Source organism: Hyperolius riggenbachi, chromosome 3 (genome assembly GCF_040937935.1).
Source record: "Hyperolius riggenbachi isolate aHypRig1 chromosome 3, aHypRig1.pri, whole genome shotgun sequence".
NCBI classification, from domain to species: Eukaryota; Metazoa; Chordata; class Amphibia; order Anura; family Hyperoliidae; genus Hyperolius; species Hyperolius riggenbachi.
In genome coordinates, this window is record NC_090648.1 from 430,494,650 (window position 1) to 430,518,902 (window position 24,253).

Below are 24,253 nucleotides of genomic sequence, written 5' to 3' on the forward strand. Positions count from 1 at the left end.
CACCAGGGGGGTCTTAGGGTTAGGCACCACCAGGGGGGTCTTAGGGTTAGGCACCACCAGGGGGGTCTTAGGGTTAGGCACCACCAGGGGGGTCTTAGGGTTAGGCACTACCAGGGGGGGTCTTAGGGTTAGGCACTACCAGGGGGGGTCTTAGGGTTAGGCACCATCAGGGGGGTCTTAGGGTTAGGCACCACCAGGGGGGTCTAGGGGTTAGGGATAGGTACATGGAGGGCTCTGTGTGAGAGTAAGGTTAAGTATAGTTACAGCATAATATATGTAATATATACAATTTATTAAATTATGTATATTTAAACAAAGAGGGGGTCTAGGGGTTAGGGATAGGGAAAGATCTGTGTGAGCCTACAGTTAGGTATAATTACAGTAAAATAGCTGTAAAACCTACCATTGCATTGCTATGCTTAATACAAGTGTAAATATCGTTTTTGTTATAGACGCAATTTGACGTTTTTTCAGAATTCGTTTGTTGTTATAGACGGTATTTTGCCATTTCAGTTCCGTTTATTTAACCTATTTAGCACTAAATGTTCGCTTACATCCTCTTAAACGAAAAATATGGTTTTGCATTAAAACTTACAATTTCGGCTATACCCCGCGCCCTTTTATCCAGGCGCCCTTTTCTGATACACGCCTGTCAGCCATACTATCTCAGAACCCCCCCCCACACACACACACATATATATATAAGTAGATAAATACTTGCACTACTTACATAATGTATTTATGGCACTGTCCACGTTTTGATCTCAGTGACTTTTCTACCGTAAAAAAAGAGAAAATCCTTCTTAGGATTCTACATTTTAACTGTGTCTATTTTGAAGCCAATTCTGATGTCATTTCCTCCCTTACTCTTCTCTGCCTGATTGTGTATGCATTGCCTGCCCTCCTCCCAGTCTTCAGGCACTCCCACCCAGCTCTGGAATAGAAAGTGTCTCAGCATGCGATATATTGGCTAATCAAAGAGAAGCAGAGGTGTGTAAGGGGAAAACAGGAGGGAAAGAGGCTTCAGCCAATCAGGCTGCATTAGTTAAGCCTGAGGAGAAAGCAGAGAAGCAAAAAAGAACAACCCAGCATGCCTTGCAACTTCCTTTGTGCGGCAATGTACCAAACAAGAGCCAGGGAAACTGGAGAGTGATGTTTTATGGATACGAAAAGTAAGAGTGATTTTTAACTTTAGCATTTCCTGGTTAGCATCCTTATTACTTTTTTACCAGATAAAAATAAAGAATTGACTTTTGATTTTATGCCGGACAGTTACACTTTAAGGTTCCCTTTAAAGGTTAGTACTAAGATAGCTAAGATTCACAAACTTTAAGGGACTACCACTTGACCACCACTATGCTCGGATTTGGCTTGGTTGGTCGTCTTTCAGTTGTAGCAAATGAACAGTTTATACTGGAGAAAAAAAAATGCAGATTTTTTTTAAGCCAACTTTCAAGTAAGCTATAAACAAAAGAAAAACAAAGTTTAATTAAAATAATTATAAACAGATGGATACTTTTTGTTAACATATACTGTTTTAATACTTATTTTAATGTGTAACTTTTGAAAGGCCAAATATTATCAAATCAGAGCCAGAATAAGCTTTAGGGTCGTACCCAAAATTTATAAAACGCAGATACATAAAAAAAAAAGTACATAGAATATGAAGGTTCTTATTCAGCATAGCTTCGGGGGGTTCTTGTTGGAGAATCTGCTTACTCAAGCAGTGGCATTCCCCTGCGCGGGCCTGACGGCAGTAAGCTCAGCCTGCTAATTACGTGATAGAATTACAGCGCATAAAGCTGCGATTGATCCCCTGAGTACAGTATTGTTCAGCGCGGCTCAAAGCTCAGCGTACATCCAGGACCTGACGAGATAGCGAGCTAAGCACAAACAGTACTGACCAAGCTGGAGCCATGAAGATGGAATGGGAGGAGGCTGCTGCCCACCACTCAGCTCAGGTAGTGACAGACTGTACCGTCAACCAAGCCAGAAAGTACCTGCTGAGGAGCCAGGATGCCCTTTGCGGCCCGCCTCTTGTGTGTGCTTTGGCCATTTCAACCTCAATTTTTCAATTAGCGATTAAAAAAACTACTCCAGGTAAAATTGCATATGGACAATGAGGCACTTCTTGTGTCTGTGCAGTGGAGAAGGATGCGGGCCAGGTGGAGAGGGAGCGTAGGGGGCCCTACAAGAAGGGTTAGGGAGCAAAGGACGGGCAGAAGGGAGGTGGATTAGAACAGCGCAAGGCTGCCAACGCACGCACGGACATTTTGTTGTTCATACGCTGCCTCGTTAGAGAAACGCAAAGCCTCACAAACCGCAAACTCAAAGGCCTAAACCACTGCGTGGCTCTTCTGAACAGACAGATAAAATTAAATTTTATAGTTTTGTTGAGGAAAAAGACATCCATTCAATTTAGTTTTATATACTGTAAGAATTAATGGCAAGGAATGGTTCACAAGTGTGTGTTTTTTTACTCTTACATGGTAATGTGGGTTAGTGCAGGTGTTACAGATGAACAAAAAGGCTCCTGCCATGTGCAGCTGATTATTTATGCAGGAAGTTTTGGGAATTTCTGAGAAGTGTATAATCCAAATATTATGACATAAAAGAGGTGCATTTGTGGCCGGTACAGTCCTGAGGCTCTGCATATAAACACTAGGGTTGGTCAATTAGTTGATGCAAGATTATGCACATCTTTTATGCATAGTATCCACAATGAGATTTTCAGGCAGATTTCCTGCCAAATCGATTATATTCAACATGTCCGATCTGATTTCAATCGATTTTCCATAGGAGTAAACAGAAAATTAATCGGAAAATTTATCAAAATCAGATCGGACATGTATTATCGATCTGGCAGGAATTCTGCCTGAAAATCTCATTGTGTGTAGTACGAATAAAATGGACCAATCAAATTTCACCTTGATGGATTTTAATTGGACTATTTTCAAGATGCATAAATCTGTATACAAATTTCACATAATCCTTTGCATCTCATTGACCTTCCTTAATAACCCCTATCATACCACAATTCACTGATGGAATCTCGCAGATTTCCTTTTGGGGATGAACAAATATTTTTGAGGAGGCAAACTGCATTTAGGGCCGTTTTCCACTGAAAATCACTATCACAAACACACTGTGTTTGTGATAGTGTGGATGGTGATTCTTTCTATTAATACCAAGTGTTTTTTCTGTGTTGAGGTGCACTTTTTGTGTGATCGTTCATTTTCTCATTTTCACATTGTGATTGCGTTGATGTTTTCCTGATGATACGTTGGCAAAAAAGAAAAAGGGATTAAAACAGTGAAACAGCAAGAAAATCAACCACACATCCAGTTCCCTATGCTTCCCCCTCAACCTTGGAGTGATTGTTATTATTTATTGTTGTATTTATAAAGCGCCAACATATTACTCAGTGCTGTACAATAAATACAAACAATGGTACAAAGGATGACAGACGTAACGTAACAAGGTTATACAACATAGGACAAAGCTAGACAAGGCAAACGGTACAAGATAAATGATCATGCGATTTTGTGCTGGTTGGGTAGGCCCAGTAATACAAGTATGAGGTGGTTATAGGAAAGGAGCACATGAACAGGCAGAATACACTAGGGAAGGGAGGACCCTGCCAAAGCCTTAAAATCTAAGGGGAAGGGAGTTGGACTCACTAGGTAAGGCAGTCAAATAAGTATTCATTGGAGAGTTACTGTGTGGTAGGTGGTTGGTTGGCCATCTTGTCTGAAGTCTCGAAAAAAACATATTTTTATTTAATAAATATGTTTAATACTTTAGCCCTAACTAAACCGCTGCATTACCGCCGCTCTGCGCTATCTAAATCCCCCTAAACTCCCCGGGGGGCAATCCGGGGAGCGCTTCCGTGAGAGGCAGGGCTATGAGCTGCAGCCCTGCCTCACAAGCGACTGTCAGCGGCGGAACTCCGCCTCTCCCCCGCCTTTCTCAGTCTTCCTTCGCTGAGAGGGGCGGGGGAGAGGCAGAGATCCACCACTGACAGACGCGCGTGAGGCAGGGCTGCAGCTCATAGCCCTGCCTCACACGGAAGCTAATGTGGGCAGCAAAATCCACGACCAAGAAAGTCGTGGATTTTGCAGGGGAGAGGGGGATTTAGATAGTTTAAAGTGGCGGGATGCGGCGGTTTAGTTAGGGCTAAGGTATTAATCATAATTATTAAATAAAAATACGTTTTTTTAGAGACTTCAGATTCTCTTTAAAGAGATGGGTTCTAAGGGCTTGCTTGAATGTGTTGAAGGAGGGGGCAAGCCTTATTGGCGGTGGGAGATCCAGAGGGTGAGGGCGGCTCTTGAGAAATCCTGCAGGTGTGCATTGGAGTTGGAAATGTACGCGGCAGTTAGGTGAAGGACATTGGAGGACCGGAGGGGATGGCCGGGTCTATACCTGTGAGCAAGCTCCGAAATGTAGGTAGGGCAGGTTTTAAGCACAGATGTCAGCCTTGCTGCTCTGCAAGGTAAGCAAACACCAGCCAGGCGAAGGAATGGACATAAATCTTGAGTTACCACAGCTAAGGTGAAATAAAAAACATGAGAAAATCAGGTAAGGAGAGATGATTCATAACACAAGTAAAGGACTTATACAAAACTCAGGTGGCGCCACAGGTACAAGATACCTCCCAAAGACTTTCACCCTGCAGCGTACCTCTGAATAAGGGGGATCCCCCACACCCTACTCTTAAAATGGCAGATTACAAAGTATAGAGTAGGGCTGGGTTAAATGCTTTATTGCAGGTAGAAAAAAAAGTCTTGTAAAAGTAATACCTTTTAATGGCTAACTGATAAAGTTAAATAATGCAAGCTTTCTGAGATCTAGTCCCCTTCTTCAGGCATATTTCCAGATGTTAGCTGTAGTAAAACACTAATGCAGGTAAATAGTAAACACGAAGATGGCAGTTGTGCTGAGTACTGTTTAGCAGTTAGATGTCAGGTGATCAGCAGGCTGGAGCCAGTGAGCTCATGCAAGCAAACATGAAATCTAGCAGGTTTCTGAAGATCATGAAGCCAAGTCAATCATGTTACATAAGGAGTCATGAATCCCGTTCCACAATTTAACCCTTCTGTTAATGTCTTGAACATTTTCATACATTTGTACTCAGAAATATTTCTTGCTTGTTCATTTTTGAAGTTACCCTTAAAGTGAACCTAAAGTCAAGTTAAAGAAATGAGATTAACTCACCTGGGGCTTCCCTCAGCCCCCTGCAGCCGATCAGTGCCCTTGCAGCCCCGCTCCGATGGTCCAGGACCCGCCGGCTGACAGGCATGGGAACGCGAGTGATTCTTCGCGTTCCCAGCCTGTATATCGCCCCCTATGCTGGCTCCTGGCCGCAATAGCAAGGAAGCCCCAGGTGAGTTAATCTCATTTTTTTAACTTGACTTTAGGTTCACTTTAAGAATAAGTACTTTGAGATCTTGCATGTTGTGTCCTGGTTCACAGAAATGTGCAGCAATACACTCTCAGCGACGCCACTTCCAGTATCCCGAGGGATCTTGCTTACTTCTCCTTGTGTGGGAGATTGTATATGCAGATTCACACCACACTGTGCCCTTAGTGTACCAACATGTTTCAGCAGACTTGGCTGCCTTCTTCAGAGTAAATCTGATTTGTGCCTCATCATACCTGTTTTTAAAAATAAAGGTGTTTGAGAGGGCTGCCCCTCTACATCTCTTAAAGAGAATCTGTATTGTTAAAATCGCACAAAAGTAAACATACCAGTGCGTTAGGGGACATCTCCTATTACCCTCTGTCACAATTTCGCCGCTCCTCGCCGCATTAAAAGTGGTTAAAAACAGTTTTAAAAAGTTTGTTTATAAACAAACAAAATGGCCACCAAAACAGGAAGTAAGTTGATGTACAGTATGTCCACACATAGAAAATACATCCATACACAAGCAGGCTGTATACAGCCATTCTTTTGAATCTCAAGAGATCATTTGTGTGTTTCTTTCCCCGTGCAGCTCTCATCCACTGAAGTGTCAGGCTATTTCTTCCTGCAGAGTGCAGACAGCTCTGCCTGTATGTAATTCCTCAGTATGTGAAAGCCCAGCCAGCTCAGAGGAGGATTTATCCAGCTTGTAAAAGATAATAGAACAGAGAGAAGCTGCACTAATCTAAATATCACACAGGCAGTGTGCAGAGAGGGGCCTGGAAGGGGGAGTTCATAGCAGAACCACAACACTGAAGAACTTGGCAGCCTTCCAGACACAGGCCTGACAAGTCTGACAAGAGAGAGATAAGTTGATTTATTACAGAGATGGTGATAGTAGAGCGTGCTGCAGTAAGCCAGAACACATTAGAATAGCTTTTGGAACTTGTAGGATGATAAAAAACAGGATGCAATTTTTGTTACGGAGTCTCTTTAAAGCGACCTAAGCTGTATCTTCTTAAAGGGGGCTTTCCTCATTTTTCAAATTCAGATTCAAGTTCAGATTTTCTTGGTATTCTTCTAATGACTTTTTAAAAAGGATTACATTTTATGATAGCCGGACCGCAAATTATTTCTCCCTCCAAGTTGCTATGACTTGGAGGGGGGAATAGTAATTAAAGCCACCCGGAATTTGAGCTGCAGCAGGGTGAGCCGTCATTTGGCTCACCTTGCGCCAAAGTGACCGGGTGGCAAAACTCCATGTACACCTATGGGGGTACTTACCTCGGGAGAGATGCCTGCGCAGTAGAGCAGACCCGATCAGGCTTGGCTATTTCCGCCAGAGCCAGAGGGCGAAGATGGTAGTGCGCCTGCACTGGATCGCAAAGTTGAATATTGCCATTTGCTGCTGATCGAGGGAGCCAGCAGGGATGCTCGGATGTGCCTCATCCACGAATTCGGCAATCCGCGTGGTTGCAAAAAAAAAATCCGCATTCGGCCCCGCCGCATGCGGATTTTCATTCGCGTCCACGCAACCACGCGGATTTTTTCCCGGTAATGGCGTAATCACGCGTGGATTCACGCCCGGAGGCAGATTTTCTTTTAACGTTAATAACAAAGCCCCCATACATGCTACAGTCCCCCAAATAGCATGGATTATCGAGGTGATAAGGGGCAACATAACTTCAACATAAAAAATTCCCCCCAAATTTTTTTTTCTAGAGAAAATGGATTTTAAAGTGAAATCAACACTTTAAATGGGGCTATTAATTGGTAATAAGTGGTTTTAAAAAGAAATATACGTGTTAAGCAGTCAAAGAGGTGAAGGCGAGTTCCAATGGCACTTGGCGGCGAAGGTACCGCTGGAGGAGGATGAGTGGCTGACGGCAAAAAGGCTCCAGAGAGGTTTTTGTAATTTTTTTTTTGTTTTTTTTGCAGCAATTAGCAATGACATCGCAGCAGAGTTGTCAGTGGACACGGGCAGTGTGAACGCAGAGTGCAGTGGTGGTAGCGACTGAGTCAGGAGAAAGACTATGCGGGCGGTCAGTTCAGCAGCACAGAAGGACCACGGCAACATACTGGTGGTAGTAGTAGCAGCACAGCGTCATAGTGCTGGCCAAAAAATTAAATGCACCCGGTGACCCGGGCAGTGTGAACGCAGAGTGTAGTAGCGACTGAGTCAGGAGGACAAAGCAGGCGGTCAGTTCAGCAGCAGCAGCACAGTAGTAGTAGCACAGCGTCATAGTGCTGGCCAAAAAATTAAATGCACCCGGCGACCCGGGCAGTGTGAACGCAGAGTGTAGTAGCGACTGAGTCAGGAGGACTAAGCGGGCGGTCAGTTCAGCAGCAGCAGCACAGTAGTAGTAGCACAGCGTCATAGTGCTGGCCAAAAAATTAAATGCACCCGGCGACCCGGGCAGTGTGAACGCAGAGTGTAGTAGCGACTGAGTCAGGAGGACAAAGCGGGCGGTCAGTTCAGCAGCAGCAGCACAGTAGTAGTAGCACAGCGTCATAGTGCTGGCCAAAAAATTAAATGCACCCGGCGACCCGGGCAGTGTGAACGCAGAGTGTAGTAGCGACTGAGTCAGGAGGACAAAGCGGGCGGTCAGTTCAGCAGCAGCAGCACAGTAGTAGTAGCACAGCGTCATAGTGCTGGCCAAAAAATTAAATGCACCCGGCGACCCGGGCAGTGTGAACGCAGAGTGTAGTAGCGACTGAGTCAGGAGGACAAAGCGGGCGGTCAGTTCAGCAGCAGCAGCACAGTAGTAGTAGCACAGCGTCATAGTGCTGGCCAAAAAATTAAATGCACCCGGCGACCCGGGCAGTGTGAACGCAGAGTGTAGTAGCGACTGAGTCAGGAGGACAAAGCGGGCGGTCAGTTCAGCAGCTCAGAAGGAGGACCATGGCAACTTACTGGTAGTAGTACCATAACACCAAAAAATTAACCAAGGTAGGCACTAGGCAGGTAGTAAATGTCTTTATAAAGGCAGGCATAGTTAACAACAGCACATGCAGCAGCCACTTCATGTCCCCCTGTGTCCGACAATAGGGGCCAGGAACTCACCTTCCACCCAAGCCTGGTTGATTTTCAGGAAGGTGAGTTTGTCCACAGAGGCGTGGGAGAGCCGAGAGCGCTTCTCTGTGACCACGCCACCGGCCGCACTAAAGCATCTCTCTGAGAGGACACTGGAAGGAGGGCAGGATAGGAGTTCCAGGGCGTACTGGGAAAGCTCGCTCCAGATGTCCAGTCTCTTGACCCAGTACTCCAAGGGGTCCACGGGACTGTCGGTGTCATTGAGCCCGCTGGATGACCCCATATAGTCAGACACCATGGTGGTCAGTCGTTGCTTGTGCTGGTTGGTGGTGGATGCTGTGGCGGGCACCTCTATTCTGGGCTGCTGCACTGCATACAGGCTCTTGCTTAGGCTCTTCAGGTCTCCGGGGCGCCAGTTGCTGCTGCTGCTGCTGCTGGTGGTTGTTGTTGTGCTGCTAGTGGCAATGGCAGGCACCTCTTGCTGGCTTGGCAGAGCAGTTACAGTGGGGGTGGAAGGCTGGGGGAATGCTTCCAGTAGTCTGCGCACAAGGGCCTCCTTCAACTCCCTTGTGCGTTGCTCGGTGGTGGATGGCGTCATTAAGTCTCCCAGCTTCCCCTTCAGACGGGGATCAAGCATCAAGGTAATCCAGATGTCCTCCCTTGAACGCATCTGGATCACCCGGGGGTCCCTGCGAAGGCAGCGCAACATGTGCACAGCCATGGGAAACAAGTGGGCCCTGCCAGCAAGATCTTCCTCGTCCTCGCCATTGTCCCATAACGCATGCCTGTCCTCTTCCTGTGCCATGTCGTTGTCCTCCTCAAACCGCCATCCACGTACAACGCCTGCTGCACTCTGCTCCTCCTCCTCCTCCTCATTCAGGTTAGGGACCTCCAACTCTTCCACTACCTGCTGTGAGCCCTCCTCTGAGCTGGACTGTGCTGCCATCTGCTCCTGTTCTTCCAACTGCCTTAGGGCTTCATTCCCACGCTCAATTAAATTGTCCATTGCCTGCTCCAGTAGACAAACCAAGGGCACCCACTGGCACACAGAGGCCCGCTCCTCACTGACCATCTTGGTTGCCTCCAGGAAGGGACTTAGCACCAGGCATACTTGCTGCATCAGTGTCCACTGAGTGGCAGTAATCATGGGGACTTGCTGGTTGCTGGGGACACTTGGGTCTAGCATGTAGGCCCTAAGAGCCAGCCTGTGCTGACACAGCCGCTCCAACATGGCCAGAGTCGAATTCCAGCGAACTGGCATGTCGATGATCAGCCGGTGTTGTGGCCTTCCATACTGCTGCTGTAAGGTGGACAAGAGTGCAGAGGCAGTGGCTGACAGGCGGAAAAAGCGTACCACCGCCCGGGCATCCTGCAGCAGCTCGCTCATCCCCTGGTAGGTGCGCAAGAAGCGCTGCACCACAAGATTGAGCACGTGGGCCAAGCAGGGGATGTGCTGGAGGTTTCCCTGCTGCACTGCTGCCACCAGGTTGGCCCCGTTATCGGCTGCCACATACCCCACTTCCAGGCCTCTGGGGGTCAGCCACCTCCGCTCCTGCTTCCTGAGGGCGGCCAGGACGTTGGTGGCCGTAAGCCTCTCCTTCCCCAGGGTCACCAATTTTAAAAGGGCTTGGCAGTGCCGAGGCTTGGCGCTGCTGCTGCCAAGGCGGGCTTGCTTTCCGGGTGCTGAGGGAGTGTCGTGACAGGACCCTTCTGCATCCCCCCTGATCCCGCGTGGTGGCACCACTAGCTGGGCTGATGCGCTCTTGTCCTCCCTCCCTTCCATCAGTGTCACCCAGTGGGCCGTAAAGGACAGGTAGCGACCTGTCCCAAATCTGCTACTCCACGAGTCCATGGTCACGTGGACCCGCTTGCCCACAGAGTAGTCCAGGGAACGGGCCACGTTTTCCACCGCAAACCTGTGGAGTGCTGGGATCGCGCTCCTGCTGAAATAGTGGCGACTGGGGACTTGCCACTCGGGGATGCCAAATTGGAGCAGCGTCCACATGGCGCTCCCCTCCTGCACCAGGGAGTAGGGAAGCAGCTGTGATGCCATGGCCCGGGCCAGCAAGCCATTTAGTTTGCAGATCCGCCTGTGGCTTGGAGGCAGAGGCTTGGTCAGACCCTGAAAGGTGTCGCTCAGCAGGGTCTAACGACGCTGGGATGCAGGGGAGACAGAGGAGAGAGACGAACACTGGCTGCCAGCCTCAATGTCTGTGTCCTGAGTAGCCGAGGTGGAAGAGCGCTTGCGTGCTACTACTGCTGCTGCTGTGGGGGATTCACGACCCTGAGGGAGGGATGATGCTGCTGCGCTGGTGGGCCTTCTGCTCTCAGGAACCCCTGCCAGCAGTGCCTGCTTCCTCGTAAACTCCGCATACTCGCGTCAGTGGCGGCTTCTCAGGTGGCCCTGGAGGGATGAGGTACCCATCTTGCTCAGACTTTTCCCACGGCTCAATCTTTTGCTGCATAACCTGCACACAGCATACCTTTTGTCATCAGTACATTCCTCAAAGCAATCCCACACTGGTGACTTTAATTTACTGCGGCCCCCACTAGCAGAGGGTGCAGCGGAACAATGTGTGGTAGTAGTTGCCGGGGGTTGCATGGTGGTGGTGCCGGCTGAAGCAGTGTCCTGTCTACTTCCTCCACGCCCACTGCTGCCGATGCCCCTGCCCCTGCCTGACATATGGCGATATCCTTGCCTAGGCCGAGGTGACTCGTCATCCTGCTCTGCCTCTGACCATTCTTCCACGGACTCAGCAGGCTGCACATAGTTAGGGTCCACAACGTCGTCATCATCAGCAGCATCATCATAATCCAGCTCTTCCTCTGACTCCCCCGCCTCCTCTTCTGTCCCTACATCCCCAGACACAGACCCCTCTTCTTCATCACCAGAACTCAACAACGCTTGTGATTGTGGCCCGATCTCAATCTCTGCCACATCAGTCCCCAGTAAGTCCTGAGCTTCTTGCATCAGCAGGTTCCCAGAAGCCGGACTGAGGGACAGAACGCTGTCATCCTGGGAGGGCTGCTGACCAGTGGGTGCTGGGGTGGATGTCACAACAAGCGTGGGACGTTGGCTGCTGCTGCTGCTTGGAGTGGTGCTCACAGTAGAGGTCTGGGAGGAAGTCATGATGTCCATGAGTACGTCAGGTTCCATTTGCTCAACCACCACACGGGGACCAGAAACTTTAAAATATTTAGACAATGGCGTCCGCTGACTCGGCCCAGGCTTTGCTGCCCCCCTTTCTGCTGCATCACGACCACGTACAGCTGGGCGTCCTCTCCCTGGACGTGGAGCAGTCCCAGAAGTGGCTGAGGCAATTGAACTCCCTTTCCTCTCACCCCGCGAAACCCTGCCAGACATGTTGCTAGTAATGAATCACTGGATGCAGTGGGCACAGTACAAGGTCACTGAAGGATGCAGTGGGCACAGCAGTGGGCACTGGATATACAACTAGGTCACTGAAGGATGCAGTGGGCACAGTACAAGGTCACTGAAGGATGCAGTGGGCACAGTACAAGGTCACTGAAGGATGCAGTAGGCACAGTACAAGGTCACTGAAGGATGCAGTGGGCACAGCAGTGGCCACTGGATATACAACTAGGTCACTGAAGGATGCAGTGGGCACAGTACAAGGTCACTGAAGGATGCAGTGGGCACAGCAGTGGGCACTGGATATACAACTAGGTCACTAAAGGATGCAGTGGGCACAGTACAAGGTCACTGAAGGATGCAGTAGGCACAGTACAAGGTCACTGAAGGATGCAGTGGGCACAACAGTGGCCACTGGATATAAAACTAGGTCACTGAAGGATGCAGTGGCCACAGTACAAGGTCACTGAAGGATGCACTGGGCACAGCAGTGGGCACTGGATATACAACTAGGTCACTGAAGGATGCAGTGGCCACAGTACAAGGTCACTGAAGGATGCAGTGGGCACAGTACAAGGTCACTGAAGGATGCAGTGGGCACAGCAGTGGCCACTGGATATACAACTAGGTCACTGAAGGATGCAGTGGGCACACAAGGATGTCACACTGTGTAATGAGATGCTCATATGCCAGCGAGCGAGCGAGCAGTGGGCACTGGGCATGGCACAAGGTCACTGACAGAATGAATGAACAGCGCTGGCAGAGAGTGGCGGCGCCGGCGGTGTGACTGGCTGCCTGCAAATAGTACAAGTGTATAAACTGTCACTGGAATATACAAGTGAACACTGCAGCTGCACTAACCTGCCTGCCTGCACTCTACACACAGATAATCCCCACTCCCACTACACTGCAGCACTGAACCTGCCTGCACAGCACTACACACAGTTAAATAATCACTAGACTCCCACACTCCCACTACACTACACTGACTACAACTAACTACAGCAATCACTCACTGACTAGCTAACTGTGTACAGTATAAGAGCAGTGTTAGCAAAAAAAACGCTTTGTTTTTAACACAATAAATGCACTTGCTCAAACAACAATGGCCTGGAGATAATCCTCTCAGCACCACAGTCTAGCAAGGACAGAGCTTTTCCATCATGGCCGCCGCTTTATATTCAGGAGGGGAGGGCATAGCTCCCCTCCTGTGATTGGTTGCTAGGGCCTGGCTGAGGCACTCTGATTGGCCTGCAATGTGTCACTTCCGCATAGTTTGACGCATTTCCGCAAACCACGACTTCAGCGCCGGGTTTCACGAGCGTGAATGCGGATTTCTATCCGCATTCACGCGTAGCCGAAGCAGATTTTCGTGGTTGAAAATCTATTCACGGCTTAGCGTGTCCGAGGCGGAATGCGTCAAAATGGTCGTGAATCCACGCGTAAGCGTGATCACGACCTGGCGGTAAGCACCACTGGGAGCCAGCATTGGATCGGGGCTGCACAGGAGGAAGGGGGAAGCCTCATTAGGATCCAGAGGCTTCCCCCTCCCGAGGTAAGGACCCTCCAGGAGCACTTTTCTTTATTACAGGTTCGCTTTAATCCTGGTACCCACTTCAGGGTTACCAGATGCCATTTGAAAACCAGGTAGCTCATTTACATATAATTTATTTACCAAATATTCCCTCTACGTGTCCATCTTTGTTCTTGGCTTACCGTATATACTCGCATATAAGCTGACCCACGTATAAGACGAGATACCCACGTTTCTCTCAGAAATCAGGACAAACTGATTGATTCGCATATAAGCCTTCTCCCCAGTGTAGCCCACTCCACAGTAGCCAAATGTGCCCTCCAGTACAAGTCATCCCCTCTCCCCATAGCCAGATGTGCCCCAAGGATGATATAGTTGTGTCTCAAGACGCCACTAGATGGTGTCATAGATTTGAGACACATCAATTGCCACACAACGAATAACCGATGATTGCACCACTGACACCTTGCTTGCACTTGGCTCCCCAAGCCAGGGGACACAGGCAGTCTTGAGCAGCGCACTCTGCACACCATGTTGCAGGGGATGCAAGGCACAGACACAGCAGGGAGCCAGGTGGCAAGAGCAGGATTACTAGTGCACAATCCTTACGCTCTTCTGCCAGTAAAAAACCTGCTATACTGACTCGCATATAAGCCGAGGGGGTTGCTTTTCAGCATATTTTTTGTACTTTTGAGCATGAGCATATAAGGTATTTTAAAATGATCCCTCCCTCAAAATCAGATGAAATATGTAATTTAATGTAGATAAATGTAAGGTCATGCACCCTGGATGTACCAATGGTAGAGCAATATATAATATAAATGGCTTACAGCTGGGAACTTCTGACTTAAAGGGAACTCGAGGTGAGAGCGATGTGGAGGCTGACATGTTTATTTCCCTTTGAATAATGCACACTGCCTGGCTGTCCTGCTGATCCAGTGACGCTAATACTTTAAGCCATAGACCCTCAACAGGCGTGCAGATCAGATGTCTATGAGAAATCTGACAACGTTAGCTGCATGCTTGTTTCAGGTGGGTGATTTAGACCATACTGACTAAAAACATCAGAAGGCCTGCCAGGCAACTAGTAAAAGGAAATAAATATGGCAGCTTCCAAAGGTTTCACACTTCAGGTTCCTTTTAAGCTCCATACCCACACCCTGATTTTTTGTTACATCCCACGACCAGTGATTATTTGCACGACGAGCAATCATTTCCGCGATATGGGTACGTGTGCGCAAATAGGTGAATGAAAGTTTGCAACATATGGTTATTACGACTGTCTTGGCGGATCTTTAAGATCCTCAACGACTTCCATGCAAAGTGCCGCAATAGTTTGAACTCTCGTTTGTGCCCGTCATGTGCAGTTGCATGTTCCCACGGGTAGGAAGATGAGCATTTCCCGACCCATATAGCTACTGTTTGATACCAAGTTAAACACATGTATTCAATGCCAAGTAGCAGCAGCTAAAGCAAATAAAATACTGTGATGCATAAAACAGGAAATAAAATCTCATGAGCGATATACTCTGCCCTCTATACAAATCACTTGTGAGGCCTCAACTGGAGTATAGGATACAGTTTTGGGTACCAAACTATAGGAAGGATATTAAAGAGACTCTGTAACAAATTTTTCAGCCTTAGTTCTTCTATCCTATAAGTTCCTATGCCTGTTCTAATGTGCTCTGGCTTACTGCAGCCTTTCCTAATTGCACTGTCTCTGTAATAAATCTTATCTCCTTTCCTCTGTTGGCTCTGTCGGGCTAAGGCTTGAATGTGTGGAATGTGCAGGGCTGCTTGTGATTGGATAGAAGCGATACACACCCTCTGCAGGCCCCCTGCACACTCTGTATGACTCACACACTCTGTTTATGTGAGCCTATCACAAGCTGGTTAGTTTGTTTGTAAACACTGCCTAAAACTGTTAATTACAAGCCAGGATTGCAGCAGAGAGTGGCAGAAACAGCACAGAGGGGCACAGGAGAAAATAAGGAATAGAATGGTATGCTTTTTAGTGTAAGAATATTAGAGTACAGATTCTCTTTAACACTAGAACAGGTACAAAAACTGGCAACTAAATTAATAAGAGAGATGGAAGGTCTCACCAAGAAAGGTTGTACAAATACTACAAACTAAGTTTATTTAGCTTGGAAAAAAGACGTCAAAGGGGTTACCCAATTAACACTTATAAATACATCAGAGGGCAATACAAAAGCTTGACAGATATGTTTTTTGTCCCTAGGCTTGTACAACGCACAAGGGGACATGATCTGCATATGGAGAAAAAAAGGTTTGCCATCTACTTAGGAAGGGGTTCTTTACAGTAAGAGTTGTAAAAACGTGAAATATTTTACTACATGAAAAAGTTACGACAAATTCTATATCTACTGTTAAAGGAGGTTTGGATGCTTTCTTTGCATTGAAGGACATCCGCTGCCTAAATTACTAGGTAATTCCCAGCAGAGTTAATCCAGGGATTTTGCATACGGTATTCCGGTTAGCAGGGTTGGACTGGGACACTAAGGGCCCACCAAGAAAGTTTCAGCCTGGGGCCCGCCCCCTCCTATCCCCTCTCCTCCTCCTCCCCCTCCACCCCCATTTTGGGCTCACATACACATGACATTTTGCATGATTATGGTAGGGAATAAGTAGTCAAATGGCAGCAGATTTCCCGACAAAATGCAATCAGATTGGCAGCAGATATCCCCACAAAATGAAATCAGATTGATGGCAGATATCCCCACAAAATGCAATCAGATTGGCGGCAGATATCCCCACAAAATGCAATCAGATTGGCGGCAAATTTCCCCACAAAATGCATTCAGATTGGCAGCAGATTTCCACACAAAATGCAATCAGATTGGTGTCACATTTCCTCACAAAATGCAATCAGATTGGCGGCAGCCAGCAGATTTCCCAGTTTAGGTAGGCAGGTATATAGGTGTCCCGAGTATAGATATACCCAGGTCTATAGGTGTCCCCAGTTTAGGTAGGCAGGTCCCCAGTTAGTGGGGGCCCCCATGCTGGAAGGGGGGGCAGTGGACACAGAGCGGCAGGGAGGGGGGGAAGCCTCCCCCCTCCCTCACCTAGGGACCCCCCTTCTGCGCTCACCCCTCCAAAATTTCAGCCAGCAGCGGCAGCGATCGGGAATCACAGAGAGAAGATCTCTGCATGCTGCTGCTGGTCTGGTCTCCTGCACTGCACTGTCCAATCACGCTCTCACAGAAAGTACTGCGAGAGCGTTATTTTACAGTGTCAGTACAAAAGACCAGACCAGCGGCACGCAGAGCTATCGCCCTCGGTAAGCAGTTCCGCTGGCTGGTATTCTGGAGGGGGGGGGAGCGCGGAAGGGGGGGCCCTAGGTGAGGGAGGGGTGCTTCACCCCCTCCCCGCCGCTCTGTGTCCACTTTTCCCCCTTCCTGTGCTGTGCCCCCCTCCTTATCAGCATTGGGGCACCCAGGAGGGGGGGCGGCGGGGCCCCCGATGGAAAAATCGGTGGTTTGGTGGCTCAGTTCGAGCCTGCTGTTTAGCAAGCCCAAGGTCGAAGTTGTAGAATTTTACCTTTCATTGGACGCCTGGAGTAAACATAAGATTTAGAAGTGACTCTTTTAGTGCACTATTTATAGTGTATTGTTCCTATTAAAGCCAAAGACTTCTGGCGTCAGCCAGTCCCCATCATCATTTTGAGTTTATTAATCCAGGCCTTGTGACTGGTTCAGGGAGAGGAGTTAACTTTAATGCTTATTAACCACCAGTAGAGCCTTGATTACATTTATGTAGCCTTGGTTAGAGTCTAAGCTTCTGGGCTCACCCTTGTTTTCCCTGAACGATGCAGCTGAAATTGTTCTGAATGAGTTTTCTACACTATGTTTTGCAGTTCTTTTTCTCACGTTTGTTTAAATTACACCCATCTCCCCTCTAAGCTGTCCAAAAATTGCTTTTAGACAAATGCACCTTGCCGATTCTTGGAATATTTGAGACATCTGGAATGTTTCTGGAGCACGCGGGATACCTCCGGATAAGTCTGGGATGCGCAGAATGCAGGTCTCTTCTGCAGGAGACATTAAGACAACAATGTGCTATTTATGGAACGAAGGAGGAAGAAGGAGTTATGGAATACATTCACCTGGGTGACATCTGAACTGCATTCTTGAAAAAAAAAATAAGTACTAAAAAAAAAATCTGTGCTTAAGGAGGAACTTTACCGAAAGCTAGTAGTAGATTAAAAAAAAATCAATACTTTACAAAGTGAGAAGTTAAAGCGGAACTGTATAGTGAAAATAAACACATTGTTTCACTTACCTCAGGCTTCCCTAAGCCCCCAGCAGCCGTCCTGTCCCGCACCACTTCTCGACGAGCCTCCGTTCTCCCGCAGCCAGCTACTTTCAGTTTTGTTGCCGGGCCACTGCGCCTGCTCGGCTCTGGCCACGCGTATCCTTTCTTCGCGATCCCCGCTATTGCAGAGGGGAACGCAAAGAAAGTATATGTTAGGCAGGGCTGCGCTGGCATCGACTTACAAGTCGAGGTACAGGACGTAGCGGTGGCGGGGGAACTGAGACTCGTGGAGACTGCGCGTGGGACAGGACAGCTGCTGGGGCTTGCAGAAGCCCCAGGTAAGTGAAACAATGTGTTTATTTCACTCTACAGTTACGCTTTAAAGGGATACTGTAGGGGGGTCGGGGGAAAATGAGCTGAACTTACCCGGGGCTTCTAATGGTCCCCCGCAGACATCCTGTGCCCGCGCAGCCACTCCCCAATGCTCCGGCCCCGCCTCCGGTTCATTTCTGGAATCTCTGACTTTAAAGTCAGAAAACCACTGCGCCTGCGTTGCCGTGTCCTCGCTCCCGCTGATGTCACCAGGAGTGTACTGCGCAGACACAGACCATACTGGGCCTGCGCTGTGCGCTCTTGATGACATCAGCGGGATCGAGGACACGGCAACGCAGGCGCAGTGGTTTTCTGACTTTAAAGTCAGAAATTCCAGAAATGAACCGGAGGCGGGGCCGGAGCATCGGTGAGCGGCTGCGCGGGCACAAGATGTCTGCGGGGGACCATTAGAAGCCCTGGGTAAGTTCAGCTCATTTTCCCCCGACCCCCCCCTACAGTATCCCTTTAAGGAAAATAGAAGATGGATCAAGAGATGACTCATACTTTGTTTATGTTGATCGATCCACCGCGAGGCCTGCAGGTCTATATATATATATATATATATATATATATATATATATATATATATATATATATATATATATATATGTATATATATATATATATATATATATACATATACATACACATACACACACACTGTATATATACTAGCTGCCAGCATCCTTTTTTCCTGCTACCATTCAGAGGCTTCCCCAATCACACTTGCTTCTACTTATCTATCACTGGGATCAACTCCCCCACCCACCACTGAATCTCTTTGTCAAGGGCCTCTCCAAGAGTGTGCATGGCCACACCACCGTCCCTGATGTGCGGTGGCACTGTGCAGCCCATGCCTGCGCAGTAGTTTCACCTGGAAAAAGCAGAGGCTGAGCGTCTCCATGCTACTGTGTAGGTATGAGGCATCCTCCGCCTGCGCAATCCCAGATTGCTTGTTCAGGCATAATAGCACGGTGTGTATTTCCTGAATCCAGAGTGCTTTAGCATTCAGCAAAAAAAATGACTTATGCAGAGCTTCCTCCAGCCATTGGCAGCTGTTCTGTGCCCTCGTTGCAGCTCCGCTCCCAGCCGGTGGCCCGGGGTCCCCTCCGGTGCAGATGCTTATGGGCATCTACTGCGCATGCACGAGAGCAACTCGCGGTTGCGCTCACGTGGTCTGGAGTGTTCTACGCAGGCACAGAACTACTGCGCCTGTGAAGTACACTCCAGACCACGTTAGCGTGACCGAAAGTGGCTCTCGAGCAGGCGCAGCAGATGCCGACCTGGTGAGGTCGGAATCTGAACTGGAGGGGACCCCGGGCCACCGGCTAAAAGCGGAGCTGCAGGGAGGGCACAGAATGGCTGCCAGGGGCTGGAGGAAGCCCCAGGTAAGTAGATCTTTTTTTTTTTTTATTTGCTCGGACTTTCCTTTAAGTTGCCTATATAACACAAGTAATGCAAGTGTTGCAGGCTCAATGCAAATTATGCAATTTGTGTAACTAACTCGCTATGTAAATTGCATAAATCACGGTAAATTTAACATGCACAATCTGCACACATTAGGTTTAATGTTCTTTTGTGGCTAAACCTCAAGGTGACTTAAAGAATAAGCATAATTTAAACATACATATGCCAGATTAACCCAACCTTTCCTACGATCAATGATGGAATTATAATCCACTATCTGATGCCCCGGGTATGTATTTGGCTGGTGTTGGCTCTGCCCACTTTTTCTAACCCTAACACACAATTACTTTAATGACTAAGTTTGCTAGCTTTGCGGTCTTTGGCATCAATAATTTGCATTGAAATGAAACAAATCCGATTGTCTGTTTGTGGCTCAACCCCCTTTTCTGAATTTGAACCCCAGTCACCCAATGACCAACTGTACCAGGTTTTAGGCTTGTGCCATTAACAGTGCAAGAATGGCAGCAATTACATTTTTCCCTTGAAAATCAATATGTGAATTTTGATTGGCTTTTGTAGGCTCCACCCACTTTTCTGAAGTCACCCAGTGACCAACTGTGCAAAGTTTGAGAACCCTGCCATTAAAGGAGAACTGTAGCGAAAGGTATATGGAGCCTGCCATATTGATTTCCTTTTAAGTAATACCAGTTGCCTGGCAGCCCTGCTGAGCTATCTTGCTGCAGTATTGACCGAATCACACCAGAAACAAGCATGCAGCTAATCTTGTCAGATCTGACAAAAATGTCAGAAACACCTGATCTGCTGCATGCTTGTTCAGGGTCTATGGTTAAAGGTATTAGAGGCAGAGGATCAGCAGGACAGCCAGGCAACTGGTATTGCTTAAAAGAAAATAAATATGGCAGCATCCATATACCTCTCACTACAGTTCTCCTTTAACAGTGTAAGAATGGCTGCGGTTTACATTTTCCAGTGAAATTTGTATTTGTCTCTGTCCACTTTTTGTTTATGGGGATAAAAAGTACCCTATATGTTTTTCCAGGAAATGTACTATGTGTGTGTCAAATGTCATTCATATCCGTTCAGCCATTATTGCGTGATTAAGTAACAAACATCCGAACTTTCCCATTTATAATATTAGTGAGATGTACTGTATATAGTTTAAAAAAAAACAAAAAACAGATACTGACCTAGGGAAAGGGAAGGCTCCTTCTCCTATTGTTCCTGCAATGGCTCCCCCATTAGAAATCTGCCCGAGGCTTTGGAAGTCTTCGGGAGTGTTCCTGAAGACTGTACGCTTCATACTGTGTATGCGCAAGCAGGCTGTCTCACACACTTGCACATGCTCACTACACAGCCACCTGTCTTCAGGAGCACTCAGGCTCCTGAAGACTTACAAAGCTTCCTGTGGCGGGAGATTTGAACCGGGGATCCAGCGCTGGAACGCGGGCACCAGGCGAGGAGAGGGAAGTTGCATTAGGACCCAGACTAGAGCCATTACTTTCCTTAGGTACGTTTCTTCTTTTTTTTTTTTTTTTATTAGCATTAGATTTATTATTATTATTATTATTATTTATTAGATTTATATAGCGCCAACATATTACGCAGCGCTGTACAATAAATAGGATTACAGACAATGATAACAGGGTTGACAGAACAATACAGGTAACCATAGATACAACAATACAGGTAATAGCAATAAGATACCCAACACAATGCAGATAATAGTACAATGCCAGATCATAAACTGGAATGGTAGTGGTAAAAGATTACCAGTTCCAAATTCTGGGTAAAGTGCACACAGTCAAGTATGATACACAAGGGGAGAGGGCCCTGCCAAAGGCTTACAATCTAGAGGGAGGGGCTGGTGACAAAAAAGGAGGGGGTGCATCAAAAAGTTATTGGCAGAAAGGATTAGGGTAGTGTTGAGTTGATGTAGGCCTCCTTGAAGAAGTGAGTTTTGAGTGCTTTTTTGAAGGTGTTGAAGGTGGGAGTGAGCCTGATGGGCAGTGGGAGAGAGTTCCACAGGAAAGGGGCAGCTCTAGTGAAGTCCTGCAGTCTGGCATGGGAGTGCGAGATGCGTGGGGTGGTTAAGAGGAGGTCGTTGGAGGAGCGAAGTGGGCGGCCAGGTGTATATCTGCTGACCAGGTCAGAGATGTAGGTTGGGCAGGACTTGTGTATGGATTTGTATGCCAAACATAGGATCTTGAAGCTGATTCTGAAGTGAATTGGAAGCCAATGAAGGGATTTGCGTAGGGGAGTTGTGGAGACAGAGCGGTGGGAGGAGTAGATGAGTCTGGCTGCTGCGTTCATGATGGATTTTAGGGGGGCGATGCGGTTTTGAGGAAGGCCTGACAAGAGGGAGTTGCAGTAGTCCAGGCGGGAGATGATGAGGGCATGGACAAGGAGTTTGGTAGTGTCTGGGGTCAGGAAAGGCCGGATCTTGGAGATGTTGCGTAAGTGGAAATAGCAGGCTCTAGCTACGGTTTGGATGTGGGAGGTGAAGGAGAGGGCCGAGTCTAGGGTGACACCCAGGCAGCGGGCTTGTGTGGTTGGATGAATGATTGTGCCATTGACAGTGACATAGAGGTCAGTGGGGGGTGAAGCAGCACGGGGCGGGAAGATTAGGAGTTCAGTCTTATCCAGGTTTAATTTTAGGAACCTGGCAGACATCCACGATGAAATAGCTGAGAGACCAGAGGACACCTTCTCCATGGTGGTGGTGGAGAGGTCAGTGGTATGGAGGTAAATCTGGGTGTCATCTGCATATAGGTGATAGTTGAAACCCAGAGAGGAGATGAGTTTTCCGATGGAGGCGGTGTAAATGGAGAACAGCAGGGGACCAAGAACAGAGCCTTGGGGGCAGGGCCGGCCCTAGACTTTTTGCCGCCTGAGGCAATTTTTTTTAAAAAATTGCCACCGCCGCCCCTCCCCCCCCTCGGGGGGGGGCGCCGAGCTGGAGGGGTAGCTGGCTGGACGGGGGTATTGGGCCAGCGGCGGGGAGGGGGGTCGGACCCCCCCCCTCCCTCGCCTGGGTCCCCCGTCCTCCGCTCCCCTCCAGCCTAAATAGACGCAGCCGTATATGTAAGAGGCACGGGCGGGGAGGACACTCACCTCTTCCCAGCATGCGCTCCACTGACATCACTTCCTGCAGCGTTGCAGGAAGTGATGTCAGTGGAGCGCACGCTGGAGCGAGGAGGAGGTGAGTGTCTCCCCGCCCGTGCCTCTTACATAAACGGCTGCGTCTATTTAGGCTGGAGGGGAGCGGAGGACGGGGGACCCAGGCGAGGGAGGGGGGGGTCCGACCCCCCTCCCCGCCGCTGGCCCAATACCCCCGTCGTGCCAGCTACCCCTCCAGCTCGGCGGGCCGGCTCCCCGCACCCACGGACGGGCGGGTGCCGCCCCTGGAAATTTGCCGCCTGAGGCAAAAGTTTCACCCCGCCTCATGAGCGGGCCGGCCCTGCTTGGGGGACCCCAACTGAAAGTGGGAAGGAGGTTGAGGAGGAACCATTGAAGGAGGTCTTGAAGGAGCGATTTGAGAGGTAGGAGGAAAACCATGCTAGGGCACGGTCTTGGATACCCACAGATTGCAGGGACTGGAGTAGCAGGGAGTGATCAACAGTGTCGAATGCTGATGAGAGGTCTAGGAGGAGAAGGATAGTGTATTTTCCTTCGGCCTTGGCAAGCGCGAGGTCATTGATGACTTTAACTGGTACAGTGTTGTATACACTGTTTGCCCTGAACAGTAATCAAAGAACCAATCAGCTGGGAGAATGGAATACTTTTTCTCATCAAAGAAAAAAAAAATAGTTCTTAATTAATTTGTTTAAAGTGGTGCTTGCTTTTAAAGTGTCACTCCAGTCACAAAAACTGGCCAATATAGAGATATATAGAGTCGTTTTTAAAAGGAACCCGAGGTGTCAGACATATGGAAGCAGCCATATATATTTCCTTTTAAACAATACCTACCAGTTGCCTGGCTAACCCGGTGATGTTTCTGGTCAGTAAGGTCTAAATCACAGGCCTGAAACACGCATGCAGCAAATCTTGTTAGCTTTGTCATAGACATCTGATCTGCATGCTTGTTCAGTGGCTATGGTCTAAGGCAGTGATCTGCAAACTTGGCTCTCCAGCTGTTAAGGAACTACAAGTCCCACAATGCATTGCAGGAGTCTGACAGTCACAGTCAGGATTCATAAAGGCAAATGCATTGTGGGACTTGTAGTACCTTAACAACTGGAGAGCCAAGTTTGCAGATCACTGGTTTAAGGTATTAGAGGCAGAGGGTTACCAGAAGAGCCAGGCAATGCACAGTGTCTAATAGGAAATAAACATGTCAGCCTCCATATCCCTTTTTCGACTACAAAAAATGCCCTTTTGTAGCCGAAAACCTTTGTAGCCGAATAAAAAAATATGGGCTACAAAGGGGCACCCTACTGTAGCCGAAAACCTTTGTAGCCGAATAAAAAATATGGGCTACAAAGGGGCGCCCTACTGTAGCCGAAAACCTTTGTAGCCGAATAAAAAATATGGGCTACAAAGGGGCGCCCTACTGTAGCCGAAAACCTTGTAGCTGAATAAAAAATATGGGCTACAAAGGGATGCCCTACTGTAGCTGAAAGTAGCCAAATAAAATATATGGGCTACCAAGGGCCGCCCGCTTGTAGCCTATATCAAAACTCGGGCGCCCTTTTCACCACCTTGTAGCTGATATTTGCAGGAATAACATTGATGTTTATGGAGGCGCCCTTTTCATACAGGCAGCTCGGGCATCCTTAAAATAATTGTTCCGAAATTGGGATCAATGGAATGATAGATAGAACAATCATTCAACAC

At 48.1% G+C, this 24,253-nt stretch overlaps 1 long non-coding RNA gene across 3 annotated transcripts in view; it reads right to left on the bottom strand.

Moving 5' to 3' along the window:
* The window catches only part of LOC137564165 (uncharacterized), a 707,039-nt gene that overhangs the window by 67,664 nt on the left and 615,122 nt on the right, over positions 1-24,253 (bottom strand). For 2 of the 3 annotated variants that reach the window (XR_011030539.1, XR_011030541.1), the window contains one exon: positions 17,022-17,396. The exons of the other annotated variant lie outside the window; for it this stretch is intronic. This is a non-coding gene — a long non-coding RNA (uncharacterized lncRNA). Of the gene's footprint in view, positions 1-17,021; positions 17,397-24,253 lie in introns of those variants that run through there. 3 annotated transcript variants of the gene reach the window in all.